The 27035-nt window shown below is 40.5% G+C and overlaps 1 protein-coding gene and 1 pseudogene across 8 annotated transcripts in view; one reads left to right on the top strand and one right to left on the bottom strand.

Annotated features, from left to right (window-relative positions):
- Nucleotides 1-1929: 1929 nt before the first annotated feature.
- Nucleotides 1930-21609, bottom strand: LOC102950466 (annotated as a pseudogene).
- The window catches only part of AMBRA1 (autophagy and beclin 1 regulator 1), a 177745-nt gene continuing 152749 nt past the window's right edge, over nucleotides 2040-27035 (top strand). For 7 of the 8 annotated variants that reach the window (XM_042959017.1, XM_042959019.1, XM_042959016.1 and 4 more), the window contains exon 1: nucleotides 2040-2237. The gene's annotated coding sequence lies outside the window, so the exon portion shown is untranslated. Of the gene's footprint in view, nucleotides 2238-26293; nucleotides 26336-27035 lie in introns of those variants that run through there. The other variant, XM_042959013.1, reaches the window with a different exon arrangement.

Below are 27035 nucleotides of genomic sequence, written 5' to 3'. Positions count from 1 at the left end.
TTGAGAACTGCCCAGGATAAAGACTAATTCCCAATTAGGTGTGGCTATGTGACTAAATTCTGGCCAGTGGAATATAAGTGGAAATGTCCTGTGCTATTTTCAAGATATGTCCTTATGGCAGGAGACATGCCTTTCCTCTTTCAGCTTCCTGCTAGTTGGAATGTAGACATGATGGCTAGAATTTGAACAGCTGCCTTGGACCTGGGATAAAAGCCACTTATTGAAGATGTCAAAGGAACAAGATGGAAGCCTGGTCCCTGATACCAAATAGGCACACTTTACCCTAGGCTGTGTATCTCTGGATTTCTTTTACATGATGGAGAAATACACTTCTACTTTGCTTCCTCACTCTTTTTGTTTAGGTGCAATAGGTCCTAATTGTAAATAAAAAGGTTACAATTATCTCTTTCCAAGAGCAGCAATACCTATTACACAGAAAATGTTTGGAGGCAACATACACATCCAACAATGGGGAGCAAGGTCAGTATATCCTCTCAATGGAATATTGTGCAATTGTTAAAAATAACAACTATTAAAGATTTAATAGGGAAATGATACAATGCGAAACAATAACACTTGTATCTCTGCTTAAACTTTAAAACATTATGCAGGCTATTTCTTAGGACTGCATGGGAACATGAACAAATTAAAACTTGGTGTTTTTTTTTTTTAAGTTTATTTATTTTGAGAGAGAGAGAGAGAGAGAGAGAGTGTGGGAAGGATAGAAAGAGAGGGAGAGAGACAATCCCACACAAACTCCACACTATCAGCACAGAGCCTGATGAGGGGCTTGAACCCACAAACCACGAGATCATGACCTGAACCCAAGTCAAGAGTCAGATGCTCAACCAACTGAGCCACCCAGGCACCCCAAAACTTTGTGTTTTCGAAGTGGAGTATTAAATTCTTTCTTTTTTAAGACTTTCATAAATGTTGCTATGTCTCCTCATTTTTAAGTCCCCTAAAACAGTAGTAGACAACAAAAGCCCGGTGTTTCATCCTCATATTATGGATGATGATTCTATCCTGCATTATATATATGAGTTGTCCCTTGAATATTGTCATGGACTTAAAGGAGATTTTTAAAAATTATAATAAATTATAAATAAAGGTAATGTTGTAAGGATGTGACCTTTCACTTTGATTAGATTATAAGCTCTTTAAGGGCTTGGACTATCATTTCTTTTTTACGGCTTTACTCTCCCCTTAGGGGGGACTTAGGGTAGCTGTATGATTGCTCACACTTGGTAATCCATATTTGGAGTGATCTATGTGATTTATTGAATTGTACCTAGGATGTACATATTAATTCACACTTGTGCTGAGAATATTAATTTGTCTACTACAAGACTTCAGAAAGGGACTATTGCTGTGATGATGAAAATTTCAACTTTTGCAGGTTCTGAACCCAAGGAAAATTTTGATCATCACGTAAGAAGCACACCCGTGGCTCCAGGCCTTTGAAAGAAAATTTTAAAAAGCATACGTGTATTTTTTTTTTCCTGCCTTAAGTTCAGCCTACAAACCCCTGAATTTTTCCAACTTCTCTTTGCTGTGTTTTATGGGACCTAAAGTGAAACTTAAACAGCGTTGACTCACTTTGTTTCTCAGAGAATCTCTGGATTCTCTCTCATTGTCTCTCTGTGCCTCTGTCATGTATATGTATGTTTATTTTTATGTACCTCACTGTCCGCGAGGGAACCAAGAGTCACACTTGCTCAGTTGGGATAATGTTGGGAGTCCATAACTTAGTTGCTGAACTGGTAAGTGTTATTGTGCTATGCCTTGATCTCCAACACTCAAGAAAAACTCCGGTGCTCTAAACAACTTCGCTGGCAAGCAACACAGAAAATGGCTGAAGCACCGGCTACTTTACTCCGTCGCTTATGATCTGGGTTTGTTTATTCATGCCTTGGCCAGGAGTCGGACCTAGGGTTGGAGCGGAGCAGTTTTTCGGCGCTCGACTGCATCTCCTTGAACGATTGGCTGGGCGCTCATCCTATGATGTCTGGGCCGTTCGTGCATTCGGTGATCTTTTGCGCCGTCTTCTTGCTTGATGTCTCCTGAGCGGCGGCGGCGCCGGGTCGAAGGCTGACTTATCCGCGAGGCCCCGCGCTCAGGCTGCTTTCTTCCGCTGGTCGGTAGAGCGGACCCCTTGCTTCCTTCCTGTCTCTTCTTCTTGTCGGTGGTTGGGTCCCGTCGCTGGGCTGCAGACGGAGCCTCCGCCCGCCTTGCAGGTAGGCCCGGGAGGAGCCTGGGAGGCCCGGCCCGGCATCCTTCCGCTGGCGGGTTGGGAAGACCTTGGCGCCGGCGGGTGGGCGGGCGGCTTGGCCGCGGAGACACGGCCGGAGGAGGAGCTACCCGGCGGCGTTCGGGGGCGCGGTCGGAGAGGCGGCAGGGCACTGAGGGAGAGGCCGGAAGGAGGGAGAGATGCTGGGGCTGCTTTACGCGGTTAGGTAGGGAGGGGATGTTGGGTCTAGGGCGGGTGTTGGCACCCTCAGTGTGGGGGGAAATCGCCTTCCAGGAACGGATAGAGCTTTGCGCGCTTGCCCCTCCTCGGTCTCCCCTCCCGCCTCCCCACCCCCAAGGCCCCAGGTGTCATGACTCAATTGCGCTGGGGACCTCCTCGGAGTCCGACCTTTGAAGGGACCCTCGAGTAGGTGGAAACAAGTGGAACACGGCCCCCTGGCTGCTCTGAGCGAAGTGTCATGTTCTTGCGTTTTGGGGATAGGGAAACTGAGGCAGCGTTCTGGGACTTGACTTTTCCCCACGTCCCAAATAGGTCTTTAAACGTACCATGAGTCGTTTTTTGGTCATTTGCAGGTTCGGGTTTTTTTTTCCCCCTCCCTCTCTATTTACCAGTCACTTTCTGTACACAGCGATATGTCGTTTGTGATCTCTCCTACCTGGGAATACAGATTCTGTCACTGGTGACTTCAGAAGTAAAGGGACCATGCTGGTTTTGTTTGTCAAAGTCTGTATCATTTTAGTGAGAAAAGCAATGGCAATTCTGTTTCTTGGATAGAAAATTTTGTTTGCTGACCAGTTTGCTTTCTGGTTGATACTTATTTCTCTCCGCCCCCCCCCCCCCCCCCAGCTTGTTCTCAATGGAAATCTTCCAACTATGTTGTTAAGTGGTTAATGTCCAAGCATGGAGGATTGGTGAAGATTTTCAAATCAGATATTTGTCCTGAAGAGTTTGCTTTCTAGGAAGAATCCAAAGGAAACCCAAGGAGTCGTTTTCAGAACAATTTTATCATATTCGATTAGTGGTTTAGTTGTGCGTATACCAAACAGCCATTGTGTAGGATTCATTCAAATATTGAGATATTTAAATTTAAAGTTAAAATTCTGGCATCTCCATTATGTTTTTCTTTTCTCTCTCAACTTAGAAACTTTGGGGACTAAGCGTTCTTACTCATTTTATTTTCATTGGATTCAGTGTCACGATCCTAATTTGTGTAGCTTCTTTGTCGAAAAAAAATATTCAGGCTAGAGGTGGTTTTAGGTTGAATAAGTATTTCCATAGTATGTAAAATCAGTAGGACAGTGGTTTTAAAGAGAGAACAGATTAAATTTCTAGTCCTTGGGTGGAAACTATACAAGTATGTGTTTTGTTTTTAACAATTTTAGAATTCTAATATGAGTTGTGGAAAGGTTATTGTTCCTCTAATGTTTTTGATTTTGAGGTCAGCAATATCTAAGCGTGGGGTCCTTGGTCATCAGTGATTTCCTAGTTATCAGGACCTCAGAACTTCCAGAAAGGGATTAAAGAAGAGCCACCAGACTGGTGAACCTAGATTGGGAAGTTAGGCTAAGAATGTGTGCTCTCTGAAAAAGTTTTTATGGTAGAAGAGAACGTATATCAGAGGAGAGCATTTAGTGAAGGAAGCGACGTTATCTCCTGGGAATTGATTCTGCATAGAATTTGTAGTTAATGTAGTATCTCAGTGACTCCTAACGAATGCTAAATAAATAAAGATGGAGTTTGCTAGGAGTGTCACAAAAAATGTTAGCAACACTTTGTTACGTTTCTATAGGAAATAATTAGCAGAGGTTTAAGTTGAATTGACGAAGACAAGAAATTTGGTTGTGGTGCTGGTGGTGAGGTCATAGGGATAGAGCTTATTGGCTTCTACCCTGCTTTGTGATAGAAATTCACTCCACAGTTTACCTTTCTTCGTTAAATCTTGCGCTGTTCTGTCAGTGTCAGATCAGGCTCTCTTCTGGCATTTCCTTTCAGAAATTTATGGGTTCAGGATGTGACTTAATTGTTCTATCTTCTCTTTTCGTGAGAAAGTTCTTGAGGATTATTAAAGATGTGAACTTCTTTGAATATCTTCTATAGCTTGTCCTGGAAGGAGTTATATTCTACCTTGGAAAAGATTAATTATATGTATCACTTGAAAACTACTGGTTATTTTTATTAACTGTAATAATTTGGTTTTATATTGTATAATTTTCAAATTATTTTCAATACATGTTAGGAAGCTTATGAAACTTTTATTCTTTTTCTTTTTCTTCTCTTTTTCTTTTTTTTTTGTAAGTAAGCTCCACATCGAGTGTGGGGCTTGAACTCACAGTCCTGAGATCAAGAATCGCGTGCTCTTCCGGCTAAGCAAGCCAGGTGTGCCAAAACTTTTGTTCTTTTGATCATGCTTCTTTCTGCTTCTTATTAATACTGAGTCCATACATTTATGATCTTCAAGGATCTTCATGAATGTTGACAACGTATCTCACTATTCCCATTTATCCTGCTCTGAAAGCAGTTTGAGAAAAAGTTTTGTTGTTAGTACACTGAAGTCTCTTTTTTTAAAGATACGTCTCAGCCTTGATAGAGTTATTTTGGAATGGGATGCAGATATTTTTGCCCAGTGGTTTGGTTTACCAAAAAAAACCCCAAACCAACAAACAGAACAAAATAAACACCCCCCCCCCGGCCCCCAAAACTCCTTAAGTTCCTTTAATCATAGTCATTCTTGTTTCCTTCTCCAATTGTTCCTCATAAACCCAGAGAGAACTTTTTGTTTCTTGTCATAATTTCTGTTTGTACAGAAGTACTATGGTACAACTTGTCCTGTGGCTTGGGGGTGATTTATATTTTATATTTTCAAGCCCCTTCTCCCCCCACCCCAAAGTTAATTAGATCTATCTTTCCCCCTTTTTGCAAAGCTAAAATTAGTTACTGATAGATAAAAATTTTGTGATCAGTTATTGTCAGAATGTATTTATGTGCCCAGTAGTATGTGGCAGTCTGCCAAAATGACGTAGTGTGAAGAAAACAGATTAAGGAATCAGGAGACCTGGATTTAAGTCCTAGGCTTATACACTTCATAGCTGAGAAATCCTTTACAAATTATTTAAGGAGACTGTAGGGAAGGTTGCTCCCCTTTACTGGGCATTTACTATGTCATGTTCTTCACAGGCATCATCTCATTTAATACAACAGTCCTTTAAGGTAGATATTATTTTCCCAGTGGATACTGAACTCAGAGTACGTAATTTGACCAAGATCACACAGCAAGTATGTAGCAGAGTTGGGATTTAAAAACAAGGCTTTGAATACTTTTATGAACCTGTGTTTAGAGAATGGGAAAGATAATACTTTTATCATAATATTTCTATTGAGAAAAAAGTATGTAAAACTGCTTTAAAAAGATAAAGTGCTCTTTAGATATTAACTGCTATGCTATCTTACAGCAATGGTGAGCAGTCATCTAAGTTCTTGGACAACTTGTTTCTTTCAAGGCAACATTATGCCTGACAGTCATGGAGGATAGAGGTGACAAACATTAAACCAGCATTGGAGGAGCTTAACTAATATGTGTGTGGAAAGGAGTGAATGCCTGGAAGTGCCAGTGAAAGAGAAGTTTTAAGTGCTGTATGTGTAGATGGGGTGAGGCTGAGAATATTTACCCCCCCTCTTCCAGTTAGTCCTGCCTGTGTGTCTATAGATTAATGTAGTATCTTTTCCATTTTGTTCTCTGTCTTTTCTTAGGGTTGATAATCTCCACTTCTCCACCTAAACCTTTTCCTTTCTTTGTTGAGTATTGTTCTTGTGCTGTGTTGTTTCCTAAGGTACAATGTATTCCTATCAGACCTTTTGGAACTATTTCTTTTCTTTTTTTCTTTCTTTTTTTTTTTTAAATTTATTTTGAGAGTGATAGAGAGCAAACAGGGGAGGGACAGAAAGAGAGGGAAACAGAATCCTAAGCAGGCTTCAGGGCTTCAGCACAGAGCCCGATGCAGGGCTTAAACTCACGAACCATGATATCATGACCTGAGCTGAGATCAGGAGTTGGATGCTTAACCAACTGAGCCACCCGGGTGCCCCTCTTCTTCTTCTTCTTCTTCTTTTTTTTTTTTTTTTAAGTTTGTTTGTTTATTTACCTTGAGAGAGAGGGAGAGAGCATGGGGGAGAGGCAGAGAGAGAGGGAGGGAGAGAAAACCCCAAGCAGGCTCCACACCATCAGTGCAGAGCACAAAGGAGGTTTGATCTTACAAACCATGAGATCATGACCAGAGCCCAAATCAAGAGTCGGATGCTCAACCAACTGAGCCACCCAGGTACTCCAAGTTTGTTTATTTATTTTGAGAGACAGAGAGCAGCCGTGTGAGTGGGGGAGGGGCAGAGAGAGAGAGAGAGAGAGAGAGAGAGAGAGAGAGAGAAGAGAGAATCCCAAGCAGGCTCCATGCTGTCCGCACAGAACCCCATGTGGGGCTTGATCTCATGAACCATGAGATCATGACCTGAGCTGAAATCAAGATTCTGATGCTTAACCAATGGAGCTGTCCAGTCTCCCCTATTCTTTTTTTTTTTTTTAAGTATATTTATTTTGAGAGAGACAGTGTGTGCGGGCAAGAACTGTTGAGTGCATGCATGCATGTGTGAGAGCAGGGGAGGGGCAGAGAGAGAGGGAGAGAGAGAATTCCAGTTTCTGCCCTGTCAGCACAGAGCCCCACATGGGGCTCTATCTCATGAACTGTGAGATCATGCCCTAAACCGAAATCAAGAGTTGATGCTTAACTGCCTGAGCCACCCAGGTGCCCTGGAACTATTTCTTGATTGTGACTCTGTGTTTCAACCCTTTCCTTTTCAGACTTTTGTTCATCTAGCAAATATTTATTGAATGCTCATTAGATGCTGGGATACAAAAGTAGACATGAATATTCTTACTCTTATGGAGTTTATTCCAGTGGGGAGCAGAGTTGACCAGGAATCTGATGGATATTGAAATTTAGGCTGTGCTCTGAAAGAAACAAGGGCTGACAGCAAGATGAAGAAGTGAGGAGGGCACTGGGTGTTCTTGGGGAGATTGGAGTCTTCAGTCATGGCATCTTTAATCCCGTTAAAAAGTTGCAATCACAACATATCATGATTCAGTAAATTAAGGTTCTCTTTCTGCCATCACAGTGGAAGTCTTCATTTAAAATTGCTACATGTGGGGTGCCTGAGTGGCTCAGTCTATTAAGTGTTTGATTTCAGCTCAGGTCACGATCTCACACTTTGTGAGTTCGAGCCCTTCACCGGGCTGCACTGACAGTGCAGAGCCTGCTTGGGATTCTCTCTCTCTTCCTCTCTTTTTGCCCTTCCTCCACATGCATGCTCTCATGCCCCTCTCTCTCTCTCTCTCTCTCTCAAAATAAACAAATTAAAAAAAAAAGATAAAATTGCTGTATGTAATATTTGTTACTTAGTGTTTGGTGACACTGGATTTGGGATAATAAAGGATCACTATGACTTAGAAATGTCCAGCATGCTTGGCTAATGAGTTTAATTTTTACTTCTAATGTGACCTGAATTTAATTAGTTTTCATTTGTTAATTTTTTCTAAAATAATTATTCTTTGGAATTTGAGTTCAGTGAATTTAAACACTGGATACATGACTTCAGATTTATTTGTAGCAGAGACTAAGCTGAAGTACTTAGCCTTATATAAGGGGAAAGATTTAGAAGGATTGTAGTGAAATTGAGAGAGGGAAAATGTAGGCTGCTGCTGCTGAGTATGTGTATATGATAATATGTACTTATAATCTTGTTTAGTACCTTTCTTTCAAGATATTAAAGGTGTTTTGTAGCATTTTTTTACTACTGCTTATTGGAATCATATGTCTGTCTGTCGAATTAACTGAGGCAAATTTCACATTTCATTATTTCATCATTTGTTTATTTCTGCTTCCCAGGATAGAACGTGTAGTTTCCCATGAGTTAACATTGTTTTGTTTTAGGTGTATATGCTTATGATATAATGAAACATTTGAAATTCTGCTGGGTTGCAGAGGATTAATATGCCTGTTTGATTTGGGGGAGAGATTTGGAGTATTTCAGCCTAGCTGACCAGTGAAAACAGGATAGAAAAATATGTCTTCCCAGACTCTTGAATAACAGCCTAGTGGCACTGATTCTTGGAGCCAGGCAGTCTGAGTCCAAATCTCAGGACCACTATTTACTAACTCTGCAACTTATGTAAATACTTAATGTCTCTGTGCCTTTCTTCATGTGTAGAATACCATACAATTGTGAGAAATGAATGAGAGAATATATGTAAAGCATTTAGAACAGCAGATAGTGCTATATATGCCACCTGTTATTGTTTTCAATATTATTATTATAACACCTTGAAGATTATATGTTCCCCAAAAGGACAACAAACAGCAGTGATGCTTAGATTGAAGTTCAGTGTCTTCTGAGAAAACTTAAACAGGAAACAGGAAGTTCAAGCAGTGCATTTGTTTCTCCTTTCCCCTCAGTGTGCTTCAAGTTAAAGTGAGAGGGCATGTCTTTACTGGGAGAGAGAAACCTAGAAAGCAACAGTGTCTGACAGAATTCCAAGTAGAAGAGACATGACGGAATTTTGAGGATTCTGTAATATGTATGGTAAAACAGGCCAGAGCTATTTTAGGAACAGAAAAACATTTCTTTGCCAAACAGGTAGAAAATTTTAGCATGTGAATTTTACCATGTATTTGAACTGTGATTAGTACTTGAACGATTTGGAAGAAGTTGTCTAAAGGCATGGAAGAGAATGATATTTAGGGAAAAGTCAAAGTTACCAAATCAACTTGGGTAAACTTCTGGAAGAGTGAACTTGTATTTCATATAGTGGTACAGGAATGCAGTAGAGTTAGTTTTTTATTTCTCTTGTCCCTTTATGCCATCATAAATTGTGGGTGCTTCAGTCTTTACCTTAACTATCCGTTTTTGTTTTCCTCTCTGAAGTCTGTGTAAAATTCCTGTGCTGTCATTTAAAAAACCTATTTAATGAAGATAGTGGAGTCTTGTTTTTTTAATTAATTAATCCATCCATTCATTCAGTAAATGTTGTCTACCACTGTGGTAGGTGTTATGAATACCATGATAAGAGCTGATCAGAACCGTGCTTATTGAAGTGCTTTGTGCCAGGTACTGTACCAAGTGCTTTGTGTCATTAATTCTTTTCATTCTTACAGTTTTGTGGTGTAGGTACTTTTATTTTCCTCATTTCGTAGATGTGGAAATTGTGGCACAGAGAGAGGTTAAGCAGTTTGCCCAAGGTCTTAGAGCCTAGTTACTGGCAGCACCAGGATTTGAATCCAAGCAGTCTGGCTCCATAGTCTCCTGCTCTTAAGCCCTAAATTATACTGATTCTGAACTACTTTAAATAATTCTAAACTCTCTAAACTACTACCACTGTACTAAGACTAGAGTGACAAAAATAGACTCTGTCCATGCTCTTCTAGAGATTGTTGTCCATAGGGGAGAGAGATGGTAAACAAAAAATACGCTAATAAATGTGTAATTGCAAAGTGTATCAAGTCCTATGATGGAGAAGTAAAAAAGAGATTATAGTAGGGGACCCTGAATTATATTGGAGCCTTGGGAAAAGTTTCCTGAAGATGTGATATTTAAGCAGAGATTAGAAGGCTGAAAGGGAAAGGCAAAGGGAATAGCATGTATGAAAGCCTCGAGGTAGGAAGGAACGTGGCACAGTTTGAGAAGCTGGAAGAAGATTGGTGTGGTTGGAGTACAGTGAGCAGTGGGGGAGGAAGGAGAGGGGCACAGGATGAGGATAGAGACGTAGGCAGGGTTGTGTTAAGGATTTTGGACTTTTTTCCTAAATATAACTGGAAGCATTGGAAGGTTTTAAGTATGAGTGTTGTGACCCTAATATATGATTTTAAAAGGTTGCTCCAGCTACATTGTGGAAAATTTTGGAAATTTGTGGGAAAAATTTTGGAATTTGGAAAATTTGAAAGAGAAGTGGGGGAAGTATGATAGTTAAAGATGTCTTTTTGTGGTCCAGGCAAAAGATGACCATATCATGGCTTGGACTAGGCTGTAGGCAATGGAGATGGGAGGAAGTAGAAAAATTGAATAGATACATTTTTTTTTTTCCCAATAGATATTTTAGAATTAGGACAGGCAAGACTTAATGATGGATTGAATATGTGGGAGGAGGGAAAAGTCAAGTATGATTCTCAGATTTCTGGCATGAGCATCTGGATAGATGAAGTTGCCATTTCTGAGATGGAAACATTTGAGGAGGAGCAGATTTTGACTAGAGTTGGGGAGCAGGAGGAAGACCTCAACTTAAGCCCTGCTGAGTGTGAGCTTTCTGTTAAAAACATGTGGAGATATCCAGCAAGGAGCCTTTGAGTGCTGCTGGCAGGGGTGCTGGCAGTAAATCTGATGCTCTTAGTAGGGAGGTGGTATTTACAGTCAAGGAAAATGGTAAGATTACCTAGAGAGAATGTGTGTATAGACTAGCAGGAGAGTGTTCCCAGTCAAGATCCAAAGAATTTGAGGAAACCTCAGAAATCCACTGAAGTGGATTTAAAAAGTGGGACGGGAGGAAGTGGAGATGGTCTGTATATTTTGGTAATTAGCCTGTCTGTCTTCCCAGAAGAAGTAATACTTTAAGAAGAAGTAATATAATGTCCATGAAGATAGGAATGATACCTTTTTATTTTCTTCTTGGTGGCCTAGCCTTGGTGTCTTGCCAGGAGGTTGGATTAAAGGAGAAAGAGGTTTAAAAAAAGCTGGGGGGGGGGGTGGCGAAAAGAGGTCAAGGAATGAGGGTAACTGCAGAATGGAAAGAGTAGTGATTCTCATGATTTGTATATGTGGCCTTGGAATTTAAGGGTTTATGTACTTTTTAGTTTTGCTGTCATTAGCTTCTCTTTTCAATTCCCTACTTAATGTGTCTTTGTATTTTGGCTTTTAAAATTTATTCCTTACTTTTATTTTTTCTTATTGCTTTCCTGTGGTCATTGTTGCTATAGTCAATTTGCTCATGTGCTTGGTTATTTACTTTATCTTTAAAAAAATTTTTTTAAAAATGTGTTTATTGATTTTTGAGACAGAGAGAGACAGAGCATGAGCAGGGGAGGGGCAGAGAGAGAGAGGGAGACACAGAATCTGAAGCAGGCTCCAGGCTCTGAGCTGTCAGCACAGAGCCGGACATGGGGCTTGAACTCCCAGACTGTGAGATCATGACCTGAGCTGAAGTCGGACGCTTAACCGACTGAGCCACCCAGGCGCCCCTACTTTATCTCTTTATTCAGTCACGTATTTATTGGTTCTTACTGCCATATAGAGTACATATAAATGTGACTCTAGACTTTATTTTGGTTTCTGTTTTGTTTCCCATTTACATATTCTTTGCTTAAGAGTCTAATAGGCTATAATGAGATAATATTAAACGTTTTCGCTACCAGTCTACCTAGAATTTTATATGATGACTTTTCTGGGAAGGGCTAAGCATTTTATGGATATTGTCCCCACTAATTCTTCTAGCCTTCCCTTTTTTTTTTTTTTTTTTATTCAGGTGAAATTCATACAACGCAAAATTAACCATTAATTAATTAATTAATTAAAATTTTTTTCTTAATATTTTTTTATTTTTGAGAGAGAGAGACGGAGCACAAGCAGGGAAGGGGCAGAGGGAGAGATGGAGACACAGAATCTGAAGCAGGCTCCAGGCTCTGAGCTGTCAGCACAGAGCCCAATGTGGGACTTGAACTCACAAACCACTAGGTCGTGACCTGAGCAGAAGTCAGATGCCTAACCACTGAGCCACCCAGGCACCCCTTGTTTATTTATTTATTTTTTAAAGTTTTTATTTATTTATTTTGAGAGAGAGAGAGCATGAGCGGGGAGGGGCAGAGAGAGAGGATCCCAAGCAGGCTCCGCACTATCAGTGTAGAGCCTGATGTGGGGCTGGAACTCATGAACCGTGAGATCAAGACCTGAACCAAAATAAGAGTCTGACGCTTAGAGGTGCCTAGGTGGCTCAGTTGGTGAAGCGTCCAGCTCTTGGTTTCAGGTCAGGTCCTGATCTCGTGGTTGGTGAGTTCAAACTCCTCATCGGGTTCTGTGCTGATGGTGCGGAGCCTGCTTGGGATTCTGTTTCCCTTTATCTCTGCCCCTCACTTACTCTCTGTCTCTGTCTCTCTCAAAATAAACTTTAAAAAAAAAAAAATTGGACACTTAACTGACTGAGCCACCCAGGTGCTATTTATTTACTTTTTTTTTTTTTTTTTTTTTAAGTAGGCTCCATGCCCAATGTGGGGCTTGAATTTATGACCCTGAGATCAAGAGTCGCAAGCTATACTGACTGGGCCAGCCAGGCGTCCCTTAAAAGATTTTATTTTTAGGAGTTCCTGGGTGGCTCAGTCTGTTAAGCTTGGGACTTTGGCTCAGGTCATGATCTCACTGGTCCAGAGTTAAAGCCCCATGTCGGGCTCTGTGCTGACAGCTCAGAGCCTGGAGCCTGTTTCAGATTCTGTGTCTTCCCCTCTCTTTGCCCCTCCCCCACCCATGCTCTGTCTCTTTCTCTCAAAAATAAACATTAAAAAAAAATTTTTTTTTAATGTTTATTTTTAAGTAATTCTGCAAACCCAATGTGGGGTTTGAATGTACAACTCTGAGATCAAGAGTCACATGGTCTGCTGACTGAGCCAGCCAGGTGCCCCAGAATTAACCATTTTAAAGTGAACAGTTCAGTGGTGTTTAATACATTCATAATGTTTTGCAACCACCACCCTCTATTTAGTTCCAAAACATTTCGATTACTCCAAAGTAAAACAGTTTCTCTTCATTTCCCTCCTTCCACCAGCCCCTGGAAATCAGCAGTCTGCATTCTGTATCTATAGGTTGATATATTCTGAATTTCTTATACAAGAGGAATCATAACAATATGTAACCTATTGTATATGTATATATCATAATTTGTTCCTTTACCCATTGAAGAACATTTGGACTGTTCCCACCTTTTGGAAATCATGAATAACGCTGCTGGAAACATGCATGTACGTGTCCTTGTTTTCAGTTGTTTTGGGTATCTACCTAGGCGTGTAATTAATTGTAAGGCTATCTGGTAATGTATTATTGTCATGATTCTTCCTAAACCATAGGGATCAAGCCAACATCTGCAGCTTCCACAGAGTGAGTGATTTGAGAGTTGTTGGCTGGGCTTAGATTGGGATTGAGAATCTCTTGCCTTTATATTTAGTTTTTTGAGGAACTGAGTTCTCCTAACATACTGGTTTTATCATTTGCATTTTACTGATGGGGTAATTGAGGTACAGCATCTGCATGGTTTTAACTTCCTATCATCTTCAGAGCAAGTCAGTGATGGAACTGGGAATTTAAGACTCTTAATCATGTTCTTTGTCTAAGATGACCCATTTAAAGCCATGTTGCATTTACATGAAGCTGTTTAAAATGGGCTTCCTATATTTTATAATCTCTTGAAGGGATATTGTTCAGGTGGTATTAAGCAGATGTTCTTTTCCCATAGAAGACAAGAGGGAATGTGTTTTAATTGCAGCAGAAGGGATATAGATTACAAATTAGGAAGAACTTCCTGACAACAAGATACTGGGATATTACTGAGGAAGGTTGTGAAATATGTTCTTCAAAGACTCAGTAACGGTCTTTGTAGGATGACTCAAGCATGGGCTTGTTAAGAAATGAAGGAGATGAGAAAGATGACTTCTGAGGTCCCTGGTAACCAAACCCCAGGTAGTTAATCAAAACAGTATCTCTGGCATTGTAATGAGTATATTTTCATTTTCTTTATGAAGAAATAATCAGTGGAGACTAGGTAAATTGCTCAAGGTCTCCTAGTAAAATGGAAGATTAGCATTCTGAATCTTCTTGGCTCCCATGTTCAACGCTCAGGGATGTGTTCTTTATCGTAAAGGAATCTTTTCATGGCTATGTGATGTATTATTGTTGTGATTCTTCCTAAACCATAGGGATCAAAGCCAACATCTGCAGCTTCCATAGTGTGTGTGATTTGAGAGCTGCTGGCTGGGTTTAGATTAGGACTGAGAATCTTTTCCTGTAAAAATTGTTTTGGTCTCCTGTTACACATGTAGAAATGGGAACACATTATCAATAATAGACTAAGGTAATAGATTCTTAATGACTGTTTAGAAGGGCCAGATTAAAATTGCTTAAGGAAGGTGCACATGACAGATGTATTTTTGTTTTGTAGTGCTTGGAAAAATAGAAGCCCAGAAGATGGGCAAATGAGCGAACATTGGTTCATGCTGTAGAACATAAATATAAAAATATTCATTAAATGTTGTATTAAATTGCCAGTTTATTTACTATTATTTTTTTTTAACATTTATTTATTTTTGAGACAGAGAGAGACAGAGCATGAACGGGGGAGGGTCAGAGAGAGGGAGACACAGAATCCGAAACAGGCTCCAGGCTCCGAGCTGTCAGCACAGAGCCCGATGTGGGGCTCGAATTCACGGACCGCGAGATCATGACCTGAGCCGAAGTCGGCTGCTCAACCGACTGAGCCACCCAGGCGCCCCTACTATTATTTTTTTAATGTTCATTTACTTTTTGAGAGACAGAGCTTGAGTGGGGGAAGGGCAGAGAGAGAGAGGGAGACATAGAATCCAAAGCAGTCTCCAGGCTTTGAGCTGTCAGCACAGAACCCGAGGTGTGGCTCGAACTCACGAGTCTTGAGATCATGACCTGAGCTGAAGTCGGATGCTTAACTGCCTGAGCCACCTAGGCGCCCCAAAATTGCCAGTTTAAATGCTCAGCTCAGGAAATGCCAAAGTTAAATTACTGAGAACATTAACACATTCACCTGACACTTTAAGGTGTACATTAAAGAATCTCGTCTATTGTTAAAAAACACCTTTTGAGGTTCATGGGTCATTGACTGGGAAGCTAAGCTGGGAGGGGGTATTATCATTGGTAGGTTGCTTTAATGGAGGATTTATTATGTCTATTTCAGTTGAGCTGTGGGAGCATTTACTTGTTCACTTCTCTGCTACTACAGATATCATCAAATATACTTATTGAGCTTTCTTGAATTGGCAACAACTGTTACCTCTGCAGGATAAAAGAGAGGGGAGCCAACTTTTGAATACTTAACATGTACTGGGAATTTTATATTTGTTCCTCCATGTAATATTCATAACAAACCAATGAAGCTCTATAAAATGGATGGTAGTATCTCTATTTTAAAGGACAGGAGGGGCGCCTGGGTGGCTCAGTCAGTTGAGCGTCCGACTTCGGCTCAGGTCATGATCTCATGGTCCGTGGGTTCGAGCCCCGCGTCGGGCTCTGTGCTGACAGCTCGGAGCCTGGAGCCTGTTTTGGATTCTGTGTCTCCCTCTCTCTCTGCCCCTCCCCTGGTCATGCTCTGTCTCTCTCTCTCTCTCTCTCTCAAAAATAAATAAACATTCAAAAAAATTTTAAAAGAAATAAATAAAGGACAGGAAAAGTGAAACATTTTCTTGCCAAAGGTTATACAGATGGTGAATGGCAAACCTGAGATAGAGAAGTTGGAGTCTTTAAGTTAATGTTATTCTTTTTTTCTTTTATATACTATCACTTCTTTCTTTCTTTCTCCTTCCTTCCTTCCTTCCTCCCTCCCTCCCTCCCTCCCTCCTTCCCTTCCTCCCTCCTCCCTCCCTTCCTTTCCATGCCCATTGTGGTCTTATGACCCTGAGACTAAGGGTTGCATGCTCTACTAACTGAGCCAGCCAGGTGCCCAGAGTTAAGTGTGTTCTTTGGAGGTGCCTATGGGGTGGCGTGAGAGTCAGGAAGAGTTTTGATTCTCCCACTCTGCTTAAACCAGAGCAGCTCATTTTGATCTCTTTTATATGTTAGTGTTTTCACATAAGATTTCATCTGGAAAAAGGGTTCTGCTTCTTAAAGAAAAGAAAGCAACCTGGAAGGCCACTGAGGAATCATGAAAGAAAATTAGTTAAAAAACGTGAAGATTGAAAAGTGGCTAAATTACATAACTGCCAGTCGGGAAATTATGTCAAAATTTTAAGTGACTTGATGTCCCAGCCACATATGCAGTGCAATTATTCTGTCCTTAGGGAGTGTGGGATAGTGGGAAAAGAGCAGGCACTCTGGAGTTGGAATTAGCCCCTGGGGTGGCTGTGGAGTTTGGGAATATTTCTATAAACCTAGTATGTGCAAACACCTCTCTTTCAAGAGTGGCTGTAAGGATCAGAAAGAACCTTCACCTTCAAGTTGCCTGGCTCATAGTGGATACCCCTAAAATACTAGCTGTTGCTGAGATGATGATGATGTTGTTGATGGCTTTTTTAATTTTTTAAGAATCTATTGACATCCCCTCCCCCCCAAATACCTGAAGAACTTCTTCCATACCAAGGATAGGCAGTCCTTTACCTCTATATGTACCTCATTATGGTGTTCAGCATGTTTGTTTTTGATAGTTTTTGAACTGTGCATGATTACTTATTCATGGATGCATCTATTGTTGATGAAAAGAGAAAATCTGAACTTCATTAAGTTCGTTTTCATTGAACTTAAAAGAAAGAAGCAGTAGTGAAAAGGAACCCCATACAATGACTTGAGAAACCTGGGCTTTTGTCTTAGAGCTACCCTTAGTGAATCTTGTAATGATGGACAGGTGAATTTAACTTTGTAAGATCTTATGTTCAAAATGATGTCTTCGTCAGTTTAAATTCCGTACATCCATTGTTTGACCAGAAAGGTTAAAGATACTTCATTTTCATTGCCAAAATTTTAAAAAATTGCATCATTACTTTTAGAGAAGGAGCTTTATGCTGACCTGCGTTGGCAGGCCTTCATTTGTACTTATTGAGTATGACCAAAGCAGTGTTTTATATGGAAGGATGTTGTATATCAGAGCAGAATTGAAATGAAGAGCAATTAATTGTAAGGAAGCTAATGTGAGAGATTATCATTTGCTTTTGGGTGGAAGCTGGATTCTTCAAACACATAGCACTTTGTACTTCCTTGTGGGTAGTACTTGCCCCATTTCAGTATAGTAGCTATATAGTTACAGTGTACAACAGTTGCAGACTCCCCACCAGACTGAGAGCTCTTTGAGGTTTTGTTTACCTTTCTGTCCCTGTTACAATAGTGCTACATAGTATACTGTCCCCAAAATATACTAAATGGGGGAAAAAATTGGATCAAAGTCAGCAGACATATGTGGAAAATGGCTTCTGCCTAAATACACTAAAAACACTAAATACAGTGTTAAATTTATTGACTCTCTTCTGTTAGTATGTGGTAATATAGAAAAACCGGATAAAGTAGGAAAAGCACAAGTTTTATAGCTTTGAACACCAACTTTACCGTGTACTCACTGTTTGACTATGGGTGAGCAATTTCACACTGAGCCAGGTTTTTGTCTGTCAAATGGGACTGGGGTAGGAGGGAGCTTTAGAGATAGAATATATAAAACATTAGCACTCAATAGAAGTGGTAGTAGCTATTACAAAAATGGATGTTTTAAAAATTATCAACTGTGCATTTTGCACTTCTGCTTGAAGGAGTAATATATTTTCAGAGAAGTTTGTTTGCTTTGCCTTGAGTATGTGGGAGAATTATCCCCTCTAGCACTTTTCTGCTGAAAAGAAATCTTTTAGCATTTCTTCCTCTGTGGGCCCCCGAGGATAGTTCCATGGAGGAGGCATTTGGGATCCTAGAATAGCTGCTGAAGACCTTGCATTTGTGCGGATCTCTTTACAATACTGCTTCTGTATTGTACGGAACTCTCTTTTTCACTCACTAAACGATGCTGTCTCAGCTACCGTATATTAACATGATAAACATTGTCAGATTTGTACCAGTCAGAAAATATTCTATACCTGCCATCCTGCTTGGCACTTAAAAGATTTTTTAAGCTCTTTATGATACAGTGATAATAGGTGAAGTAGGTAGGTTGCAGGGTAATATGTAGTATATATAATCTCATTTTGATACACAAAACATCTAATAAGATGCCTACATGTTTGTCTAAGCAGTGAGTTTGCATAGTTATCTCAGGAGGGTGGAAATGGGAGGGTTTGGGAGGGCGATTGATCAGACTAATTTTCACTTGTTACTGAGGAGCATATGTTACCTTTTTTTTTTAAGTTAAACTTTTATTTTGAGATAATTGTAGATTTACATGCAGGTTTAAGAAATAATGTGAGAGAGAGAGATCAAGTGTACCCTTTACCCAGTTTCTCCCAATTTTAATAACTTACAAAACCAGGATATTTCCATTGAAACAAGATACAGAACATTTCCATCACTACAAGGATCTCCCTTGATGCCCTTTTATAGCCACACCCATCCCCAAATCATAAATCATCAGGCAAGTGCAATGGGTAAAGTTGCAGTAAAGCTTTCTGCAGAGAATCAAGGGGAAATACCCATAGGAGAAGGTGGTCCATCTCCTACTTCCTTTGCCCTATCTGTAATCCACCCCCCCCCCCCCCCCCCCCGACTAATCTGGTCTTTGTTATTTCAAGAATTCTATGTATATAGGTCAACTACAATTTAAAAAGGATGTAATTGTATGCCCCACTGACTGAGCCAACCAGGTGCCCCCATATGTAGCTATTTAGTTATAAAAAGTTCTTTTTTTTTTTAACTTCATTTATTTTTGAGAGAGAGAACATGAGCATGAGTAGGGTAGGGGCAGAGAGAGAGAATCCCAAGCAGGTTCCATGGTGCCAGCACAGAGTCCGAAGTGGGGCTCAAACCCACAGATCATGACAACATGACCTGAGCATATGTAACCTTTTAGATTGGCCTTTCCACTCAGCCTAATTCCCCGGAGATTCAACTTGGTTGCCTGAATCAATCAGTATAGTTCCTTTCTTTTTAACTGCTGAGTAGTATTTCATGTTTTGAATGTTACACAGTTTGTTTAATCATTTGTCCATTGAAGAACATCTGAATTTTTCTCCAGTTCCTGGCTATTAGGAATAGAGCTGCTGTGAACATTTGTGTACAAGTTTTTGTGTAAGTTTTGCATTTCTCTGGGATAAATGCCTGAGAGTGTGGTTGCTGGGTTTTATGGTATGTCTTCTTTAAATTAAAAAAAAAAAAGGGAGAAATTGGGGTGCCTGGGTGGCTTAGTTTGTTAAGCGTCCGAATTCGGCTTGGGTCATGATGTTGAGGTTCCTGAGTTCCAGCCCCTTTTTGGGCTCTGTGCTGACAGCTCAGAGCCTGGAGCCTGCTTCAGATTCTATGTCTCCCTCTGTCTCTGCCCTTCTCCCACTTGTGCTCTCTCTCAAAAAATAAACAAACATTTAAAAAAATTAAATAAAATTACAAATATTAACTAATACAACCCTCCAGGAGGCAAGTAATGGTTAGCTGTGGTGAGAGTAGTCCCTTTTATGGATAGGTAGGTTGAGGCATGGATGTCAGGGTATATAGCATGAGTCACTGTGTTCTGACTCAGATTCATTTGAATTTATTCATTCTCTCTTCTGAATCAACTTTATAATTATGACCTGCTAGATGTGAGGACACAAAAAGGAATTTTTCTGGATCTGAGGTTTAATGCCGATTCTATAAAAGCAGTGTGTATAGTGGTTAGAGCATGCACTTTGGCAACTTATTTGGATTTTGAATCTCTCCTCCACATGGGCCAATCGTTTCACTCTTCAAGCCTCAGTTTTGTGATTTGCAAAATGAAATGGAGATAATGATAGTACCTATCTTTGTAGTGTCATTGTGAGAAATAAATGAGATAATATGGAAGAGTGTTTAGCACTGCCAGGTGTGTAGCAAATGTTCAATGACTGTTAGATAAAAGTATTGCTTTAAATGTATGTTATGTTCTGCCACTTTCGTTTATCAATTGGCCATAATTGGATAAATATTCGGATTTTTCTGCTGTGTACTTACAAGGCTTTAAGATCACTGTTTACTTTTGAAGTAAAGGATTTAAATGCTACTTAAATTTAGTCTTATGTGTAATTAACAATAGGAAGTAATGTTGGATTGTATTTATTACAGTATTAAGTTACATGAAAATACTAAAAAATTTCTCCTGACTTACTCAGTTTCTCAGTCTCCCTCAGAAAAATGGGAAATGATGCTCAGCTACTGATTTCCTCCCTTTGATCTGCCCCCCCAAAAACATTCCTTTCCATATTTTTTTAATGTTTATTTTTGAGAGAGAAAGGGAGAGAGCGCAAGCAGAGGAGGGGCAGAAAGAGAGGGGGACAGAAGATCCGAAGTGGGCTCTGCGCTGACAGCAATGAGCCCGATGTAGGGCTAGAACTCACCTGAAGTTGCAGCTCAACATACTGAGCCACCCAGGCGCCCCATCCTTGTTTTCTTCCTAGCGTATTGAGTAATTGAGTAATTGAAAATATCCTCATTTTTTTTTTTTTAACATTTATTTACTTCTGAGAGAGAGATAGTGTGAGCCAGGGAGGGGGAAAGAGAGAGAGAGAGAGAGAAACCGAAACAGGCTCCAGGCTCAGAGCTGTCAGCACGGGTCCCAATGCGGGGCTCGAACACACGAACCGTGAGATCATGACCTGAACCGAAGTCGGATACTTAACTGACTGAGCCACCCAGGCGCCACTAAAGTATCCTCTATTTACTTATTTATTTTTGCAAAAACGAATTTTAATTTTTAATCTTAAGTTTGATTTAACGTTGCTTTTAGTACGATGCTGACACCAGCTGTGCAGAAAAGGGTCTGGAGACGTCCATAGCATCCCACCCCTGCGGGTCTTCTTCAGTTCTGGAGGCCCCAGGGCAGCCAATATTGCTTCGTCAAATACGTTCTTCACGCCTTTCTGTGTGAGTGCAGAACACTCCACATACTTGACCGCCTTCAGGTCGCGAGCCAGCTTTTCAGCAGTCTCTGGAGTGACAGGCTTCTGTTTGTTCTTGGCAAGTTTCTCAATCTTGGGTCATCGCGGAGATTAATTTGGGTCCCAACAAGGAAGCAAGGAGTCTTTGGACAGTGGTGAATTATCTGAGGCACCCAGTTCTCCTTCACATTTTCAAATGAGGATGGAGAGACCACTGGAAAACAGACTGGAAATACATCTGTTTGTGGATAACTCAGCGGTCGTAACCTGTCATGATCCTCTTGCCCTGTGGTATCAAAAAGTCCAAGGGTATATGGCTCTCCACCAATCATAACTGACTGCATAGCTGTCAAAAACAGTCGGTACCTACTCCAGTGGAAATTTGTTTGTTGTGTAGGATATCAGGAGGCATGTTTTACCAATGGCACTATCGCCCACAACAACACCCTTAATTGTCTGCATTGCTGAAACAGTTTTGTATCCACTTTAAATATTTCAGATTCATTGATGACCTCAGCTTCTCCGCCGGGGTGTTGGCAGCACTCCTCAATTTTTTTTTTTTTTTAATGTTCATTTATTTTTGAGACAGAGAGAGCATGATCGGGGGAGGGTCAGAAAGAGAGGGAGACACAGAGTCCGAAACAGGCTCCAGGCTCTGAGCTGTCAGCACAGAGCCCGACACGGGGCCCGAACCCACAAACTGCAAGATCATGACCTGAGCCAAAGTCGGACACCCAACCGACTGAGCCACCCAGGCGCCCCAATTTTTAATTACATAATGACATAAGCGTCTTGAGGGCAAGGATGTTCAGTTAAGTATTCTCAGTGCCTAGAATAGTGCTGAGTACATAAGTAAATGTTCAATAAACATTTCTTGGCTATCATTGCTTTTGCATCTTTCTCCTCCCCTTCCTTTTTAAAAAATCTTTAAAGTTTATTTATTGTGAGTGAGTGGAGGAGGGGGGAAAGAGAGAGAGAGAGTGAGAGAGAGATTGAATCCCAAGCAGGCTCTGCACTGCAGTGAATTTATGAAACCGTGAGATCATGACCTGAGCCGAAACTGAGAGTCAGTCGCTTAACCGACTTAGCCAGCAAGGTGTCCCCTTCTCCTCCCCTTCTTTAACTGTTTTTTTATCCGGAAAGTTGGGGAAATGGAATCCAGGTTCTTAAATCCAGTGATTTATTTTGATTGGGTGAGAAATGTGATTGGCAAGATGGAGGGGCATCTGGACCTTTTAGCATAAGAGCTCTACATTTACTAATTTGACTTCTTTTCCTGAAGCCTTGAGGGAGATTTTTTCTTTCCCTATTCTGGTCAGCCAAGAACCTGACCTGGGCTGACTCTAACATTGGAGAACACCGAACACTGAACACAGTATCTGCCGAGCCAAGGACTGACTGGGAGTCAAGTTCTGATACTATCTGAAGAAAAAGCCTGAATTCAAATCCTGCTTTGGCTACTGATGCCTCTTGCAAAGCTAGATGCATTTCGTAACCTCTTCCAGGTTTTATTTTTCTTAAATAATCTCATCTCAATAATCTCAGTAATCTCATCTGTCCTGGGGTTCGTGAGGATTCTTGGTTAATGTTCTCCAAGCTTTTAACAATACTGTTGCTATGGCTCCTGGGGTTTCCAGGAATCCTGGGGGCAATGTGTTACTGTGGGGGGGGGGGAGAGTTGCACTTCTTTTTCCCAAAGACTGTGCAGAAAACAGAAAGATGTGATCCTTCATGATTTGAAATCAGCTTTACTTCAGCCTCCTAATATTGTGGGTGGATGAAAGGGATGTTGTTGCCAAAGTCATTAGGTCTGTTTGCCTGAGGCAGTTGGGGTCAGTTCCCAGTTCTGGGGTTAAGCTGTTTTTGCCTCTGAAATTTCTTTCATCAAAAGCTACTCTTTTTTCTCTGCTTACTAATAGAAAGTCTCTCGCCATTTTTGTGCATTTAAGGCTAACCTTCCTGGCTTCTTGATTCTGTTGATAGCTTGGGACTCAAAAATTGAGCTTCACTTTCTTGTTGGTTCAGTGGTTTCCTCCTTGCTCTTCCTTGAGTTTCCAGGGATTCTTGTATTCTTAGTCCGGTTTCCCCAGAATAGTTTGCAGATAACACTTCATTCCTTTTTTCGTTATCCTTCTGAGGTAAGTGACAATAAGGAAAACTGTCAGTCTCAGATTTGGAACTTACGGCTTTCTGTTTCCAGTTTTGATCACACTTTGTGAGTACAAACTCTGCTGTGTTTCAGACATTAGGTCATGTTGTTTTTACTTTAGGAACCCTAGTAAGCAAACTCTGCAGCAGAAAAGCTAGTGCCTTTTCCTCCTCTTTATTATAAAAACAGTAATTAGAATTTACTTAGTTTTGTATCTTCAAAACATTTTGTAAGGCTGTTAGCCTATTTGTGATATACCATGTAGAAGTGTGCCTTATTCTGAATTGATATATATAAAAAAACATTGGGGGTGATGGTGGATATGAGAACAAAAGAGGTCGTATTGCTTGCTTATCTCTTGGTAAATTTGGGCTGACAGTCTTTGTACCGGGTACTCAATTCATTACCCATTACCGTGTCTTAGCCTGGCTTTCTAGGTGGAGACAATTGTATTGAAGAGTTTTGTAATTCAGAACATAGATGTTGTGCATATCTGCAGTAGGGGTGTAGGTTCTGTTAGCGTTTTATCTCTGGGCTTTTGGTTCTTATGAAGAATGTGTCTGATTTTGATTGCATTGGTTTTGATTCTCTCAAATTATTTGCTTCTAATCTGTCAGGTGATTAATTAAAGGTCTTCTCTGATTCTGCTTCATGGCTCCTGTAGCTTCTTTTGCACTGTCTCGTAACTGAAGGTGCCAGACTTCTTTGTACGAACTCCTGTTTATTGTGCACTGTCCTTATTGTTAGTTCTTAACTTGGCTTGTACTTCCAAAAGTAGTAACTCTGCCTTGAATGTTTTGTAACCCATTTCTTCTGATGTTCTCCAAGGACATGACTCCTTTAAGTTACAAAAAGGGTATTATTACTTTCAGTTTGTACCTGGAGAAAAATGAAATTCAGCACCAGTGTGATTTGTAAAAGATTATATAACAACTCAGTGGTAAGAGTCCGTCATTGAAACTTCTTACGTCTTTGTCATATCTCTACCCATTAAATCACATCACCTTTATATCTGGCACTTTCAAGCCCCCAAAATATAATATCTCATATTCCCTTCCCTGCTCTCAGAATGTCCACTGCCTCTGTACTTTGTTCTGAATATGCTGTCTTTCAAATATGAAGCTGCCAGCCCTGGAACTGACACAGCCCTTCAGCCGTATTCTGTGGTCAAAACAAGTCACAAGTTCAGCCCCATATTCGGGTGGGGGGGCGGGGAGGGCGATGAGAAATATGTTATCCCTTAATGGGTGGGGCAGCATGGGAGTAGAGTAGGAAGGATTTGATGGCAGCTGTCTTTGGAGAGAGTCTAGCACAGGCTGGTAAACTAAGTTGGTTATAGAGAATCTTGATTTGGAACTAACTCTGGCAGTGCAAGGAGGTCACTAGCACTTTGCCCGCCACATGGATGAGAAAGGGTTGGCATGAGACCATGCATGTAAGAGTCCCCTTCTTTTCTCAGATGTGTTTATGTTATAGTTCATGTTTGACAAAAGAGCATACACAGGTTTGACTGAGTATGCAGAATCATATCTTCTGTTGATTAATGTTTTCAAGATTTATGTTCTGGCCTAGCAGCCAGACAGAAGTAAATTTGCTGTGGCATCTATCTCTATTTCCTGTTGATAAGTAATTTTTTTTTACTTTGATGGAGTTGGTAGTTGTGTAGGGTAAATACAGAGTGGCTGAATTTCATGATATACTCTCATATGGTATTTTATCAAATTCAGAGTCATTTCTCGTCAAAGACTTTAGAGTCCTTTTTTCTCTCAAAAACCATATATTGATGTAAAGGAAGGGGTGAGAATTTTTTCATTTTCCTTGCTGTCATTCTTTAATTTCTTCTCCTTTGAGGAAATGAACATTACAAATATTAAGCAAACAGATTTCCAATTGATTTTGTAAGGCAGTAAAACAATTATTGAGGGGCTAATACATGTGAGGCTAGTAAATGACTAGAAGAGAGACTGGCTAGGAAGTTCTATCTCAGGCACTATGGAGTTTTCTGTAGTAATTAAGTATTTATACTCTGGAGCCAGACTGCTTGGGTTTGAATCCTGAATCCACCACTGACAGTGTGACTTGTTCCCTTGGGACCTCACGAACCTGATGGGGTGGCTGTGAGGATCATAAATTAGTTTATGTAAAGTACGAAGAACAGTTCCTGGGACATCAAAAGCACTGTGAAAGTGTTGGGTATTGTTATTTTAACCATTACCCTGTAGTTTTATTTTTTTAAAGATGTCAGTACTCAGATCCTTTATATGAAATGGTTTGGAGACTGCTACAGTGGACAGTTTCATTTCGCCTAAGAGAATTTGTATTAAATTTCATTTATCTGATTTAAAAAATTTTTCTTACTGCTATTTTAACATTTGCTTTTATTTATTTTGAGAGAGATAGAGGGCAAGCAGGGGAGGGGCAGAGAGAGAGGGAGACAGAACCCCAAGCAGGCTCTGCACTGTCAGCACAGAGCCTTATGCAGGGCTCGAGCTCACAAACTCTGAGATCATCACCTGAGCCAAAATCAAGACTCGGACGCTTAACTGACTGAGCCACCCAGGTGCCCCTCTTACTGCTATTTTAATTTTAATTCTTCATTGCGGAATGAAATTATTATTCTAGTACAAGCATTGGCATTCTAGAATAGTGAGCACTTTTCATTTGGTAAATCTTTTCATCTTCATGGTAACCCTGTTATATACCTACTCTCAGTGGTCACATTTTATAGACGAGGAAACTGAAGTATAGGCTGGTTCAGTAACTGTTTCAAGAAACCTTCTTTTGCCAAGAAAATGAAGAGCTGGGATTCAGTTGGCCAGTCTGATTGCAGGGCCCATATACCGCTATACCAGGCCAGCTCTTATTTAGAAATTATGGATTAAAAAATTACTTAAAATTTCTCTATCTGGATTTAACCACATTTATCACTTTGGCATATTCTAGGGTATCTTTTATTTTTTAGTATTTATGCATTTTATGTATTTATTTATTTTTAAGTATGCTCCATGTCCATCGTGGAGCCCAACGTGGGGCTTGAACTCATGACCCTGAGATCAAGACCTGAGCCACGATCAAGAGTCGGATGCTTAAACTGACTGAGCTATCCAGGTACCCTTAAGCTATCTTTATTCTATTTTATTCTATTCTATTTTATTTTATTTCATGTATTTTATTTATTTTGTTTTAATGTTTATTAATTTTGAGAGAGCAGGCATGCGTATGCAAGCTGGGGAGAGGCAGAGAGAGAGGGAGAGAGAGAATCCCAGGTTGGCTCCACACTCAGCGTGGAGCCCTGCTCAGGGCTTGATCACGACCTGAGCCGAAATTAAGAGTTGGATGCTTAACTGACTGAGCTACCCCAGGTGCCCTGCCCCTAGGATATCTTTTAGAAGTCCATACCTAGTACTACACAATTCAGGCAATAGATGAAGTTTTTCTGCTTCCAGGTGTGCTTGCCTTCAGAATGTGTTACCTGTGTCTACCTGTTCTAGATTGGTGATGCTCTCCCTGAATTTTCTTGCCCACCTCTAAGCTCAGTCTAGTCTAGGAGTCAGGCAGGGCTGTGTGGAAGTATTCTAGTCTGGTTGCTGGCTGTGGCACTCTCATTTTGGATTTTGGATTTGGATCCTATATAGTGTCATTTGAAGTATCCTAAAATGTCTTGTAAAAAGTCCTATTAATGAAAACAAAGCTGCCAATTGTAGAAAACTGTGTATATTTCCACCTACATGGAGTTTCTAAAGAGTACTGGGCCACTTTTAGGCCTCTAATTAAAGGCCTGACATTCTGTTGCTAATTTTCCAGTTGT

Source organism: Panthera tigris, chromosome D1 (genome assembly GCF_018350195.1).
Source record: "Panthera tigris isolate Pti1 chromosome D1, P.tigris_Pti1_mat1.1, whole genome shotgun sequence".
In the NCBI taxonomy this organism is placed as follows: Eukaryota; Metazoa; Chordata; class Mammalia; order Carnivora; family Felidae; genus Panthera; species Panthera tigris.
This window is presented reverse-complemented; position numbering and strand designations above follow the sequence as displayed.